Source organism: Talpa occidentalis, unplaced genomic scaffold (assembly GCF_014898055.3).
Source record: "Talpa occidentalis isolate TD23 unplaced genomic scaffold, MPIMG_talOcc4v2.1 talOcc4.5, whole genome shotgun sequence".
Taxonomy (NCBI): Eukaryota; Metazoa; Chordata; class Mammalia; order Eulipotyphla; family Talpidae; genus Talpa; species Talpa occidentalis.
Genome location: NW_023604861.1, coordinates 7,622,111 through 7,637,004, shown reverse-complemented (window position 1 = coordinate 7,637,004; position 14,894 = coordinate 7,622,111). Strand labels below are relative to the sequence as shown.

Below are 14,894 nucleotides of genomic sequence, written 5' to 3'. Positions count from 1 at the left end.
TGGTAGATTGCTGGATATTGACAGAAATTCTCATTTGAGAGTAGGGACATTTTCTTTTTCACTGCTAAATCCCTACTGCCTTGGAGGGACAGAGCAGGTACTCAGTGAATAAGCATTTGCTGAGTGGATAGATAAGTGAAGGAAGCAAGCTTTGGTGAGGTGACCCACAGGAGGTCACTCACAGGACCTAGGCTCCAGTTTGCAAAGACTTACTCAGTTGACCTTTAAGCCTTTTTTTTTTTAAGTGAGAAACTCTTTGTATTATTGTGTTCTCTCTGCATTATCATAGGTCTGGCAATAAGCCTGGTGCCATGGTCTGCAGACTTAGCACTTGACTCCTAGTTCACAGTGCACTGGAGACCGCCCAGTGCGTCTCTGGAGGGCCTCGCAGCTCCTGAAGCTGATGTCACTGCTGCGCAGAAAGCAGCACCTTGGAAACACAGCATCTCCGGCACAGTGCCCTTCCTGCTCTCGCCCTGTCCAGATGCAGGTGCCTACATACTGCTTGATGCTTAAATTTCAAAAGGGAATATTAAAGACATATATGAATACGCCCTTTGGTAACTTTGTGTGTACACAGACACTAATAAATTCCCACCCCGCAAAAAAATGTCCGTTTCTAATGGAAAGGAGTTTAGTTGTGATTATTACGAGCTTTGACCCCCAGTGTGAAACTTCCACTCCCTCTGGTGCAATGCCACCCGCCATGATTTCAAAAATAAACTTACTACAAAGAGGTGGAACTTTGTGGCAGCCTTTGACACATGGAGGTGGGTGAAAAGTTTCCTTCAAGAGTGTCGCTTTGCAGAAGGGCGGCCTACAGCTAGCCCTGAGTCTCCTATGACTGAAAACCCCTCAGGTTTTCAGAGCAGTCTGGTGAGGGGCATCCTGGGCTGTTCTACTTTACAATTAATTTGAGCCATGAACAAACACAAAATCCAAGTGTTTCTCTTTCTTCCTTGACTGTAGCTGGTTTATGCCATGGTTACATTCAATGATTTTGGAGTAGAATTCTATATATTTAAACTCTGTATTCAAATGTCCAAATACTAGTGTAACTAGAATTTTCATTTCTATCAAATGAGAAAAGTACTGCATAATCAAATCCCCAGTATCATATAAAGGAGAGTATCTTGAAGTGTTCAGTGTTATTAACTTTAGAAGAGTTTTTAAATAGTAGTAGTAGTTGTAAATGAAATGTTGAATCCTTTTTTTCTCTTTTCAGATTGCATCAGGACCCCCTCAGCCCATCCTTATCCCCCCCTAACTTTGTCCCATTTAAAAATCAGTTTTTTAATAAATCTTCCCCTCCCCGTTGGCATCAGGCTGCTTTTATGTTACCAAAAGTTATATTCATTTGCTTAAGGTTGAGAAAATGATATGAGATAGCTTTTAAAGGCACTATCCCTATAGGTTGTGTTCTGCGCACTCAGGTGTATTTTGGGATAAATATTAAAAAGTGATAGGCTTTCGAGTCAGTTTTCAAAAAGCTTTAGATCCCACCATTGTCTGTAATCTTTCTTCTCTTAAAAATTTTTAAATACATTTTGTGAAACAAATAATTACAACCAAATGACAAAGACTCTCAAATATACATGTGATTTATCACATCACACACATTTTGTTAAGATGGAAAAAATTACATTTACTATCAATGTGAGTGTTGAAAACAAATAAAAATTGTATTACTGATGCGGGAAGAAGGCCGCATACCCCATTCAAGGTCCACCGCCAACACAGTTTCAGTAATGTGTTATTAACTAACTATTTTTAAATTAAGTACGGCATTACTTAGGATCTGTGGATAAAATTAATTCAGTTGTACTCACCTCCTGTCCATCAGAAGGCGGTGGCAAGGAGAATGTTACCCCGTTCCATGAAAGAGACACCTTTGAGTTGCTTGTGCTAAAGTAGCTCTTTCGAGAAATGGTGTCTTTATATTGTTGTACTTCTCTTGTTTTAGGCTCCTCTTGTGCTTTAAGAAGTTGTTTCAAATATAACTCTTGGTATGGGAGTTGGTGCTCGCTCGCTGCAGTTGCTGCTCTGTCTCTTTCAGGAAGTCCTGTCTGAAATGAGACTTTTCAACTGATGACTTTACCCTGGATGTGGTTTTTCTCTCTCACAAATGATTTGTCGACGAGGTCATGCTTAGCATAAGCTCCCCCTTGAAGCGATGGCATATGTTTAAGAGAACCGTGAAGAAGGAGAAAATGTCCTCAGTCGCTTGCTTTGCTCGAGGTCTGCACGGTCTCTTGAAAGAGAATGAGATTCATTGTTGACTAGATGGGAGGCACAGTCTAGCCTCCTCGCTTTCGAAGTTGTGTCCTTTGCCTGCTTACTTAAGCGCTCTGAACACTTAATCACTCTGTGCCTTTGATCCCACTTAGTTTCTGTACATTAAAACAGAGAATACCCATGTGATAGTATCGTGAGGAATTTTAACCAGTGAAGTCCCAAACACTTAACATTGTAGCTGCCACTTAGCACCCCCGGTAGCTCACCCTTGACTGCAGCGTTCCTAAAGTCACAGAGCATCCACTTTTTTACTCTTAGAACATTTCTAAATGGTTAAAATTGCAAACTTTTGTTATTTGCTTCTGCTTTGCATGTATATTTGGTTAGCTTTATTTTTTTAAGTCCCAGTGCTTCATATGCCTTATCTGTCACACGGAAGTCTAGAAATAACTCTTTTTGCATAAACATCCCTGCACAGGACTTTGGAAGTAACTCTGCAGTGGGATATTTACATATCAGGATTGTCTTCACCCAAGGAGGGAAATGAAACCAGCTGAAAGGGAAGCGAGCCGCCCAAATCTTTGCCTTCCTAGTTATATTGCATTTTTTACTTTCTCTCTTCATGAAAAAATGGTCTCACTTGCCAGCCCTAAAATTTTGGTTATCTTTGTATTTGGCTAGGCGTGATTTATCAACTTTCAGAAGGCACGTGGACTTCACTGTGTTTGTGTTTGAATCACATAAATGAGATTTCAGGCCGCGCTCCATCTCCCGTGTGGAAGAGGAGCTTGGCGTCTCCGTTAAGACAGGAGCCTCTTCCCCAGGCTTTGCGTCACCTTAACGCCGCATAGCCTGAGTCCAGGGCCCCAAAATCCAGCGCTCCTTCACGATGGCGTTCCCCACCGGGAAGACTTGTGCCCCCTGTCTTTCCCATGAGGTGCTCTGTTCTGGGGTATTTGCCAGACCCTCATGGAGAGGCCACTCGGGGAGAGGCCACTCCAGTTGGGAGCCCCCACTGGAGTAGCCTGAGGGTGTGCCCCTGCCCATCTTACTCTCCACTTAGCCCCAGGACCGTCTGCTGTGGCTGTCCTTGCCTTCTCTGCCCTTCGCCAGCCTGTGACACCCCTGCCCCCTCGCCTGCCTCTCAACTTGCCCGCCGCTGTCTGTCCTTGAAGCGCTAGTGTCACTGATGCCTCTCGCAGGAGGTTTTCTCTGACCACTGAAACGAGGTTGGTTGCTCACCTCTGCAAGGCTCTGGGCACAGTAAATCCCATCGTGAAGCACAGCAGAGCCTGATGGGGGCCGCTGGTAACGGGATCTTTCCATTCTGAACAGGTTTCGCTTCACCTCAGCAGATGTGAGGGCCTGGCCCCGTTCCCACCCACAGTGTGGTGGTGAGAATCTTACCCCGTCCCGAACAGTGTCCCACTTGGGTATTATGAGTCTTTGCCCCCACCCCTCCTTTTCCAGACGTGTATGTAACCTACCTTCTTTTTTGGGAGGGGGGCAGGGAGAAACATGCAGAATAGTAATTTCTGGATAAAGAATATTGAGGTATTATTTGGCTAAATATGTTTTTAAAACATCCCAAGACCTCATAACGATTATTGTACAGCCAAGTTAGTGTGAACCCCCGCTTCACTTGACTTCCTAAACTATTAGAGTTTCCTAATCCCCAGATTCCTTGTCCTTGGCAATGTTTGTGCAATTTAAAAAGTTTGCAGACATAGGGACCATCAGGCACTTACTCATCTCTCAGCAAACAAGTTGAACCCAAATAACCAAAGTGATAGATAATTCTGATTAAAGTAGATCTCAGCCAGCAATGAAAATAGATTTAGTTCTCTCACTTTGAGAATCATCTTAGGAGAAGGCTCCTGCCTGGCACTGAATTAGCAGGACCCCAGTCAGGAGTTTGTGTGACATTTCACTTGCTGTCCCAGGACAGCTGAATAAAACTCACAGTCATTGTGATGTGGCTCCCCTGGCTCCTGGCCTTACAGTGAATGCGACGGCGCACGACATGCGGAGGGGCATGCGTGGGGAAATGCCTGGTCGTGAGTAGGGTCACTCAGAAGCAGAAGGTGGCTTGGTGGGTCAGGATTGGCAAAGACCCTTTCCCTCCCCGGACCGGGCACAAACCCCTCTGTTGTCGAGGCGTGTTCTCGGCTGTTCACAGATGGGCATCTCTAACCACACACCCGTAAGGTGCAGGTTCTTGGTTTAAAGAGTTCATCAGGAATTTTATCGTCTTGACCCCCCTCCTCTGTTACCAGAGGTAACCAGAAGTGAGGAGTCGTCCAGCAGGGTTCTAAGCACTTCACATGCATTGTCGATTTCACTGCATGCCAGCAGCCAAGTGTGGTGAGGTGACAATACCTGGGTATTTACCTGTGAGTCTCAGATTATGAGATACTGTGTGCCCATTCTGAATTTTGTGTGATGGTATTATATTTCTTCTTGGTAATTTTTGTTGAAGTTGATCTGATTTTATAAAGAATACTCTGAATAGTGATGTGACCTGAAGCAAAAAACTGCCTCAGGACACTGTCCATTGGTGGTGGTGGTGGGGATGTGTGGAAGGCCACCACCCCATCTGCATTCTTCTGAGGTTGGGCAGACAAATTAACATCAGGCAGATTAGCAGGAGAAAAAGCCACGATTTAAAAACAGATGCATGAAGGATTTACCTGGTTGTAAATTCTAAAGAGTAATGGGATGGACTGGAGGTATTGATTCTGCATTTAGGGACCTGGGATATTGAGGAGAGAGGTGGGGAGGGGGCCTCAGTGACAAACAGGTGTAGGTGCCTCGAGAAGGACATGCTCACTGTAAACCTACACCTGGATGATGCCCCATACAACATCAGTGCCTCTCCTGCTAGGAAAAAAGACAAAGGACAGGAGGCTGTCAGGACCCTCACTGCTGTCAGCCTGAATAATCCGCATCTTGAAGTCATGGTAATAGACTTCTGGAGGCCCACGGGTCTTGAGGTGACTGCTAGTTCTCCACAGCAAGGCGACTTTCACTGGAGGGGGCCCACTCTTATCTTTATGGGGAGACGCGTCCATTACTGCAGATGCCCTCCTCTTTCCCTTTCCCTAGTGCTCACTAGTGATTTTATGTCCCCAAGGGAAGGTTTTGTAGCCAGAGTCTATCGGCCTGTAAATTTGATTTTGGTGCCTGGGAAGATCTCAGCCGTCCAGTGGGCCAGAGGCTTGAGTGAGCACACAAGCGGCCCATCCACACGGCCGGAAGTTGTGCCAGTATGCTCAGTCGCCAGTCATCAGAGACAACAACCTGCCCTCATGCACAGTGTTGACCTCTCTCTAAAGTGCTCCAACAGAAAGGCCGACAGAAGTGTTGGCAAGGCTGTAGAGCCACGGGAGCTCTGGTGCTTTTGGTGGGGGTTTAAATTTGGAAAACAGTTGGATGTTAAGGACTAAAGTGAAGAGACACATAACCTGTGTGAGAGTCCACTCGTGGGTAGAAATGCAGGTTCCTGGGTGCCAGGAGACAGAGAGCAGGATGTCGGGCCAGTGATACTTCCAGATTAGGAACAACCCACACCAGCACCTGTGGATCGGGTGAGCCAGCTGTGGTGTAGACCAACAGCTGCCTGCTTTCCACCATCTGGGCGAATCGTTCAGAAGCACACACAGCAGTAGGGAGCCCCTTGTGCACCTGGTGAGGCGGGAAGGTGGATGTGCTGGGATTCGTGATGCAGGAGTCTGCAGATCTGGGTCCCGGAAAGCAGACCAAACTGAAAGGCAGGGTATGGAGCTTCATGTTTAGGGGGTGAAGCCTTTTGGGGGGTTGTGGGCACATATAGTAATGAGGAGGGCATCGCAGGAGAGCTTCCAGAAGGCTGGCAAGTTCTGTTTATTGACCTAAGTGCTAATTAGGGTGTGTGCTGTGATGATTTATTAAGGCACCTGTTTCTCTTTTCTTCCTGTATCTTTAAAGGTGTCAATGGAAAACAGCCGGCAGGTTAATTAGACTAACTGCAGAAGGGCTGGTTTGGAAGGGCCTCGTGACAGTGGACCTTAGCGGCCAAAGGGAAACCCCTGGCCAGACTATTGCCTTGTTGCAGCCCCAGCTCTTAGGCCCAAGAGACCAAGGGAGGGAGGGGCCACTAGAAGCTGGAGGAGGGACCCCTATAGAGTCTCGGCTGCCTTGAGCTGAGCGGCCACTTCCTGTTGGGGGACAGAAAGCCTGAGGTAGCCTTGCAGGAGGGAGCCATAGGAACAAGTGCCCTGGCCTCAGGCGGCTCCTCACTTAAGCCTCCTCCCAGACGTGACTCGGTGGAAGTTGGATGACATCTGTGTCCCCAGACAGAGCAGAGTGGAGAAGGGGAAGGAAGCAATGGACTTTGCGGCTCACGGCACTCTCTGTATGTGTGTTATGTTTCCTATTCAAAAGGGGGTCTTAAAGAGCTTGGGTTTTGGGCTTGGAACCAGCTGGGTTTGCGTATCTCCCTGCTGCTTGGAAGTGGTTTCCATGTAACAGCTCACATTTTTAAGAGCTGACACTCCGTTCTTACCTGTGAATCACCTGTTCTTTCTTTATGGTTTGTGGACAGGACGTGTTACAGACACCGAATTTTCTTTGCCTCCTGCCTGAAATGTTGGCCTTTTTTCTTGGCTGTTTATTTAATTTTTTTCTGGGAATTTTCAAACTGGGGGTGGATAGCAGTGGGAAGCTGTCCATGCTGTGGCTAACTGACTGAGTTATCTTTCAACTCAGAGCATCCCTCGCCTAGGAGGAAGAAAGGGGAAGTTGGGCAGGCTTTCTGGAAGGGCCTTCTACCTCCTCCTCATGGTACAATTCTAAGGCGCTCCTCCCACTGTCTCCCTCTGAATTTTTGTGGGACTGGCATTGAGAAACATAGGCTAGGACTTGAGGCTTGCCGCCCTCAAGTCCTCTGTGTGGAAACCGTAATGTGTGTGTCCAGAATTTGTGTCATAAAACCTTGTCCCCAGGAGTCACACCTATATCGTGGGTATCTGGGCCATACAAAACCCAGACACCTGGGCCAGCCTCTGTAGTTCCTGTCTTTACTCCTCTTTAAGACTTTCATTGGTGGTGTTGAGTGTGTGTTGACTTAATTTATCTTTAAGTTAGCTGATTATAACATATATGATGTTTATTTTTTAGATGTTTATCCATTTCTAGTAGATTGTTATGTTGTTCCAGCCAACTTGCCTTCTACTTTTAACTCTTCACCTGCTGGTTTTACATACAGTAGGAAGTTGTGAAAAGGGGCCAGGCCCCAGGCTAGCCTGGCTTCTAAGCCGAGAGTCTGCCCACTCCTTGGCCCGGCACCCTCCCCACTACTCTCCCAGCAGAGAGGGCGCTCTGGGTACCCCAAAGGCGCATGGAAACATCTCAACAGCCTGAGAAAGACAAATTGTGTGGGCCTCCTTTCCCCCTGGTGGTAAAGCTGTGCTGATCTGGGTTACTCACAGAGCTGCTGACAGCACTCTCTCTCTCTCAGGCTTCAGAATCTGGCACCAGAGAGAAACCAGTTGAATTTTTGCTAAGATTTTTTCTTTTCATTGTGGATACTTCTTGTATGGATGTTCTTTATAAGAAGTTTATGACTTTCAGCTCATGCAGCCTCTTGGAGTCTAAGTAGAATCTTAACAGAAAAAGAAAGGAAGGAAGTAGGTAGCACCACCCTCAGCGCCCTGCGGGCGGCCTAGGTAGGCTGCGGAGACCTGGGCACTGCCCCACCTCCGAATAGTTTGTTCTTCTCACATTAATGTGGTTCTTTATTTGGCATCAGTCATCAGACGTTTCTAGCACTGGAAGCTAGAGGGTGTTGACATTTCCTTTTAGAGTTGTGCCGTTCTCATCACTGAACTGTAATCTGTGTCTGTCTTATAGACCTAGTGCGTGCACCCAGCCTGGTGCTCCACCAGTAGGTGCTCAAGAAACAGGCTTTTGGATTTTTTTTTTCCCATGAGGAAGAAAACAATGCCGTGTCCCAAAAAATGAGCACTTGGAGTTCCTAGGTAGATAGGCTCACAAAGACATTTCAAGCAGAAGAATGAGCCAAAAAAGAAAACTTTGGGTTGGTTAGGTAGAAGCAGCCTTAGGATGCAAGTGTTTGGGGAGATAAACATTTATTGGAGCAAAGAAGTGGGCACCATTTATTTCTAGTTGGGGAACTCCAGGTGAGTGAGTAGGAAGTAGTTGGGGTGGCTCGCAGTGAACCCCCCCTCCCTGCCATGGGTGTTACGGGCGTAGACGTTGGGCCTGGGCTGTTGCTGCCACCTGCAGGTGCTGAGCCGGCTCGCAGCTCTTCCCCTTCACCTGATTTGAAGTCTTGTTGAGACTGAAATAAATTTTTTAAAAGGCTGTTCAGCAGTGGGAGACAGTAGAAATACCTTAATGTTAATCCTCTGTACATTCCTACCTTGTTCAGTATTATGCAGTAATACCCATGCTCTAAAGCATTTTGGTTTATAGACCATTTCTCCCTTCATTGAAAGTGTCCTCTATTTTCAGGAAACCGTTTTCCTCTGTAGAACTGTGTGTTCCTTGACTTGACCCTGAGAAGCTTCCATTTTCAAAGTTATTTGTGCCTGATATTCCAAAATTTATACAAAAAGATGGCCTTGAATACATCGTTTAAATTTTTTTTTTCAATCATGGTAAAACATACATGGTGTACACCTGACCATCTTAACCATTTTTAAATGTGCAGTTCAGGTAATGGCACGTACACTCAAATTGTGCCCAGACAACCTCCAGAGCTGCCTCATCTCCCCAAACCCAGGCCCCTCCCTACCCTAGCCCACAGCCCGCTTTCCTCCGGAGACACCCTCTCCAGGAGGCGACCTGCAGGGTTTTTGCATCCTGTCTGCTTATCTCACTTAGCATAATATCCCAGGCTCATCAGGATGAGTCAGGATCTTCATTTTTAACTCTGATAGTATTCAGTGTTGTGGATGTACCTCATCCTGTCAGCCCGTTCATCTGCCGATGGACACTTGGGCTGCTTCAGCCTCTGGAAGTGGGCTTAGTGGTGATGTGTTTTTAATTTCTTTTTTTTTTTAAGATTTATTTTATTTATACAAGAGCCGGGGTACAGACCAGATGCGCAGGAGGGTGAGAGGATTCACCAGAGACAGAGTGGGGAACAGAACAGGCAGACTGACGAAATACACTGCTGAGGGGAGCAGTGGGCGAGACAGGAGAGGTCTGCTCACCATGGGGGTTGCTCCGAGGCTGGCAGGGATCGAACCGGCGCTGCAGAGGCTGCGGACAGCTTCACAGCGCTGCGCTCAACCACCTGCACCACCAGGGAGGCCCTGTTTTTAATTTCTTAAGGGTTGCTGTGCTGCTTCCAGTGCAGACTTTACCTCAGTTAGATCAGAGAGTCCTTTCCAAGCCCTTCCAACTGCTTGACCGAAGAGTGTTTACCTCCAGCCCTCAACCCTTTCCTTCCTCCGGGCAAAAACAAGCTGTGTTCTAGCATCGGCTCGCTTCAGTCCTTCTGCTGGCTGTGCTCGTAGGCTCTGAAAATCATCTTTCCCTTATTATTACAATAATGTGAAAATGAAAGATCAACATCTACCTTCTTAGATTATTTGTCCTCTGCTCTGTTCTGATTAATTTTTTTTAAACATTTTTTTATTTTTTTTAAGAGGCATGTACTTTTATTTATTTATGATTTTTATTTATTTGTTTGTTTGTTTTGTTTATACATGCACTGGGCACAGTCAGAAGCGCGGGAGGGTGAGAGAATTCACCAGAGTCAGAGCGGGGAGCAGAGCAGGCAGAAGGACCGAAGGACACTGCTGAGGGGAGCAGCGGGCGGCAGGAGAGGTCTGTGCGCCATGTGGGACCCTCCTCTGGTGGCCGGGGAGCAGCCGGGGATCGAACCGGCACCACAGAGACCGCGGGCAGCTTCGCAACCCAGTGCTCAACCGCTGCGCCACCAGGGAGGCCCTGTTCTGATTAATTTTTAATCAAGGATTTATCAGTGATTGTTTGAAAATTCAGCTTGCTTTGACATTTATGCACCAAACGTGCACATTACAAGAGCTAGGAGGATACTTCTGTAGTGGGAGAGGTGAAGCTCCTGGAACTGAGAACCCCAGCCCTGACCGGAGAAGCTGTGACAGCAGGTGGGCAGGCTCTGTGTAGGAAGTCATCCGGGCCTGAACTGGTGGGGCGCCCTGTCACCCTCAGTGTGGCCTCCAGGGTGGCTCCAGGGGCTCCATTCCAGCAGGGAAGTCCAGGATGAGAGGTACCTGTTTCCCCAAGTGCCTGCAAGAGGCTAGTGTCACTCCTCCCCCAAGCCAGCAGTAACAGCTCCTCTTCAGAGGGAGGTGGGGAGAGGAAGGTTGGCAAAGAGTCCTCGCAGCCTTACCCTGGAGGCTTCGGGGCTTGGTGGGGCTGGGTTAGCAGGCTGCCGTGCAGGCTCCACAATCAACATACAAAGAAACACTGAGGGAGAGAACATCACTAGGTCTTTCTTTTCAGTCTAAATAATTGGTGTTTGGGCTGTCCCATGTATGGGGGGACAGCCAGTCAGCATGGCGGCTCCTTGGGGCCACTGGGAGTCACACTGGGGCAAGCTCTGCTCTGGTGGCCTGGCCAGGGGCCCCGCCAGGGAGCAGCACTGTTGGCCTGCTGAGGGCGCTGTGGGCAGGGGTGTTGTGCAGGCACCCACAGGGGTAGGTGACAGCAGGGAAGGCCACAGAACCCATTAAACCCTGCACATCTCTGGTTTCTGTGCTCTTCTTTGCTGTGGGAGTTACTGCTGGACTCCGAGAAGAAGAGACATCACTGGGAGCCCAGCAGAGGGGCAGCGTCTCCCAGTTCTGTTCCGCCCACTACCAGGACAGCAGAGATTATCCCCATTTTCTCAAAATAACAAGGATCCATTTCACTGCTGTGTGCAGTTGGCACTCTGGTGAACTGTTTGCAAAATGAAGAGGTTTTAAATTTTTTTATATAAAGTAGACATGATCTATTAGCCTTCTAATAAACAAGGAATATTTTAAGATTTCTGACGTGTGCAATTCCAGAAGATATAAAAGAGGAGCAGAAGGAAGAGCTCTAGACCCCATTAAAATGAAGGTACAAAATGTGAATGATGAGTTGGTAGGGTGACATCTTCGAAGCATCTGTGAATTAAAATATACAAAATAAATTATGTTTTTCTTATGTTATGAGGAATTCTTATAGAAGTTCAGTGAGACTGTTTAAACTTCCACGTTAAACCTCTTTCCCTTGGTGAACCCGCAGATCAGCAGTTATGGGCTTTGCCTGCAGGCACACGTGAACCACTAGATGGCAGCGTCAGGCCGAATGCAAATGTTGTCAGCTTGGCCTGAAGGTTATTAACTGGGACTCAAACGGTACAAGGTTTTGTGATGGAATAAATCAGAGAGAGGGTTATGGTTTATACAGTTTTGCTCCCCAGTGACTGAGAGCATGTATACTTTGGAGTGAAAAACTCGTGTTGTCTACATGTGCCTATTTTTCCCTAAGCTGCATGACAAAGTACTTCATACCGAGCAGTTGCGGAACCTCTGCTGGGAAGCTAAATGTGATTTTGGGTTCTGACTATGAACAGGCCCAGTTCAGCACAAGTCCAAACTTACAGCTACGCGTGGTGAGGCAGCACCCTGCCTGGCCCCAGTGGGAACCTTCAGGGAAAGAAGCACATTTAGAGAAAGCATGCAAGCCTGCATTGTACAGAAATGAACAATGATGTGAAAATATATCTCTAAGCACCTTTACCTAAAAAGTACTGGGCTACCAGATAGAATTATAAGCAGAGATTTTTCTCAAAGGGATCTAGCAATAGTGTGCTTCTGAAGCCTCATGTAAGGCACAAGTTGTCTTATTCCAGAATTGTATATATTGCAAATGTTTTAAAAAGTGAAATTTAACAACTTTTGTCTTCCCCCAAAATGTGCCTCAGGTAATTCTTAGGCACACATGGAGTGGCAAACTTAACCTCCTTGCATTTCTGTATCTGTAGTCAAGGGTACAGCCTCACAGTAGGTAGAATATTCTCAAAACCAGAAACCAAGTAAGTAGAATACCAGCGTTTGAGCTTAGGAGATGCTTATGGAGAAACTGAGGGTTGATGCTGTGCTCTTGCACATGAGTTCTGAAGAAGGGTGAAAATAAGGAACCGGAAACTGAACGGGCCAATTTTGCTGTGCTGTTTACTTTTACTAACTCAGAAAATGTACTGATGTTTCATGGTAAATTGTTTTTTGAAAAGTCAGTGTTAGTCATTGTTTCAGAAAAGATGGAAGAATTTCCACAGGGAGGAAGGGGAAGCCTGACAGCCCTTCAGGGAGTAACCACTCACACACGTTTGAGCTGCGTGTACCCATGTGGTGTGAAACTCTCTGCAGAGTGTTTCTCAAGAACCCCAACTCCCTGGGATTTCTTTGTCTTCTCGTCTTCATTCAACAAATATTTATCGAGCCCCAGCTACATGGCAGGCACGCTGGGCTCACTTGGGGCCCTGCCCTGATGAAAACAGATGTCTTTCTCATTGGTTTGCACTAAAATCAAGGGTGGAGGGTGATAGACAAGATAAAAATGTAATATGTAATCTGTCAGATGTTGATACAAACTGTGTAAAAATAAATCAACTGGCCAGCCAGGAGGGCAGGCGAGCCAGGTTGCAGCACTAAGCATCACGCTGAGGGCAGGCCCCGGCGATCTGGTGACATTTAAACAGAGACTGGCATCCAGCGGCGAGCCGTGTGGCCAGTAGGGGGCGTGCGTTGTGGACATAGGCGCTGCCAGTGCGGCCTTGGGAGGTCTGGCCCAGGGCAGCTGAGTGGCCGCAGCAGTGACTTGGATGGGTGGTAGGAGGTGAAGACTGGGTGATAAGGGCGTCCAGGGGCCTCCTGGCCATTACAAAACCAAGGTGCTCACTCGGGAAACGTTTCGTTCATGACAGGGAGACGGAGGCAGTAGTCTGTAGTCTTGTTCCATTGTGGCTCCTGCTGGGGATCTTGGCCTGAAGGCTGGTGTGATTGGAGTCGGGATGCCAGCCGGGGCCAGTCCTCTGAAGGTTGGGTGCCACCAAAGACCCTCTTCCAAAATGGCTCACTCATAGGAAGCCCCCATTCCTCGCTGTGTTGCTGCTCCAGCCCCACGTGATGTGACAGCTGGAGGCACCCGGGAGAGTTAGACGTGCTTTTACTGTGGCCATTCCAGTGGGCGTGTGGTGGGCGACAGAGACACATACCCCTTCATCTCCTGATGGCCTTTGTAATATCTCTGCCCTCCTAGTATAAACCTCTACTCCCGTGTCATTTTCTGAATATTCATTTTGCCGCCTCCTGGTTTGGGCCCTGGATGTTCTGTTCTCTCCTGATATTGAGGTTTACCCGCAGTTGGCCCCCCGCCCAAGCTTTTCATTCCCATGCACTGTTTCTGTTTCTTTTCAGTTTGTTTTCTTCCTTGTTTTCTGCTTTTGATTTTAGGGACTTCCCTTAAATATCTCTGAGCATTTGGCAGTTTGTGTAAGAGCCAGCTTTAAAAGGTTGATTTAAAGATATGGACTGTGGTGAAGGGCTGGAGACCATGGACTTCCTCATAGGATTGCCTTGGTTGGGTTGTTTCACTGTGAATTTCCAGTATCACGACCTGTACTTTTATAGGTTTCCCCCTCAGGAAGGGTCAGGTTCCCCAGAGTGCACTCTCCAGTCCGCTGCCTGTGGGTCCCAGTGTGGGAGTCTCAGCATTTAGCATGTAGACTTCCACGTAATGTACAGGCTCACTGGGAAACACGGCGGGTTCAGTTACAGACTAGTCCACAAAGGGCATTGCAGGAATGCCAGCCTCGTGATCCTTTTGGTTTCCCAGTGCTGATTAAACTTAGGTTTACACTTTACTGTAGTCTGTGCGGTGTGTGTGATAGCGTTGTCTAAAAAAAAAAAAATCAGTGCACATAATTAAATAAATTTTCTTGTTAAAAAATGCTAACCTTTACCTGAGCATCCAACAAGTCATCATTTTCTTGTCAGTGTTGGTGGCTGAAGGTTGGGCAGCTGTGGCCACTTCTTAAAATAAACAATAAATTTTGATACATCAATTGACTCTTCCTTTCATCCAAGGAGACCTGTAGCCTCAAATGCTATTGGGTGGCATTTTGCCCGCAGAACTCTCAAAATCGGAGTCATTCCTTTGCAACCTGCTGCTTTATCACCTCAGCTTTGCAGTATTCTGACTCCTTTGCTCAAAGGATTCTAAATCCATTTCAACAATGTTCACAGCATCTTTAGTTGGAGATTCCATCTCCAAAAACCACTCTTTGTTCATCCATACGAAACAGCTCCTCATCTGTTACAATATTTGGTCATGAGATTGAAGCAATTCAATTACATCTTTAGCTGTTCCACCACCTTTGCAGTTGCTTCCTCCCCTGAAGTCCTGAACCCTTCAAAGTCATCCATGGGGGATGGAATCAACTTTGTCCAGACTCTTGTTAGTGTTGATATTTTGACCCCCTCCCCTAAATCACAAATGGCATCAGGGAGGTGAATCCTTTCAGGAGGTTTTTTTTTTTTTTTTAAGATTTATTTATTTATTTATACAAGCACTGGGTACAGTCAGAAGCGCGGGAGGGTGAGAGAATTCACCAAGCCAGAGCGGGGAGCAGAGCA

General features: G+C 47.0%; 1 protein-coding gene across 1 annotated transcript in view; it reads left to right on the top strand.

Annotated features, from left to right (window-relative positions):
- The window catches only part of UBAC2 (UBA domain containing 2), a 121,718-nt gene that overhangs the window by 28,956 nt on the left and 77,868 nt on the right, over positions 1-14,894 (top strand). The window lies entirely within an intron of this gene.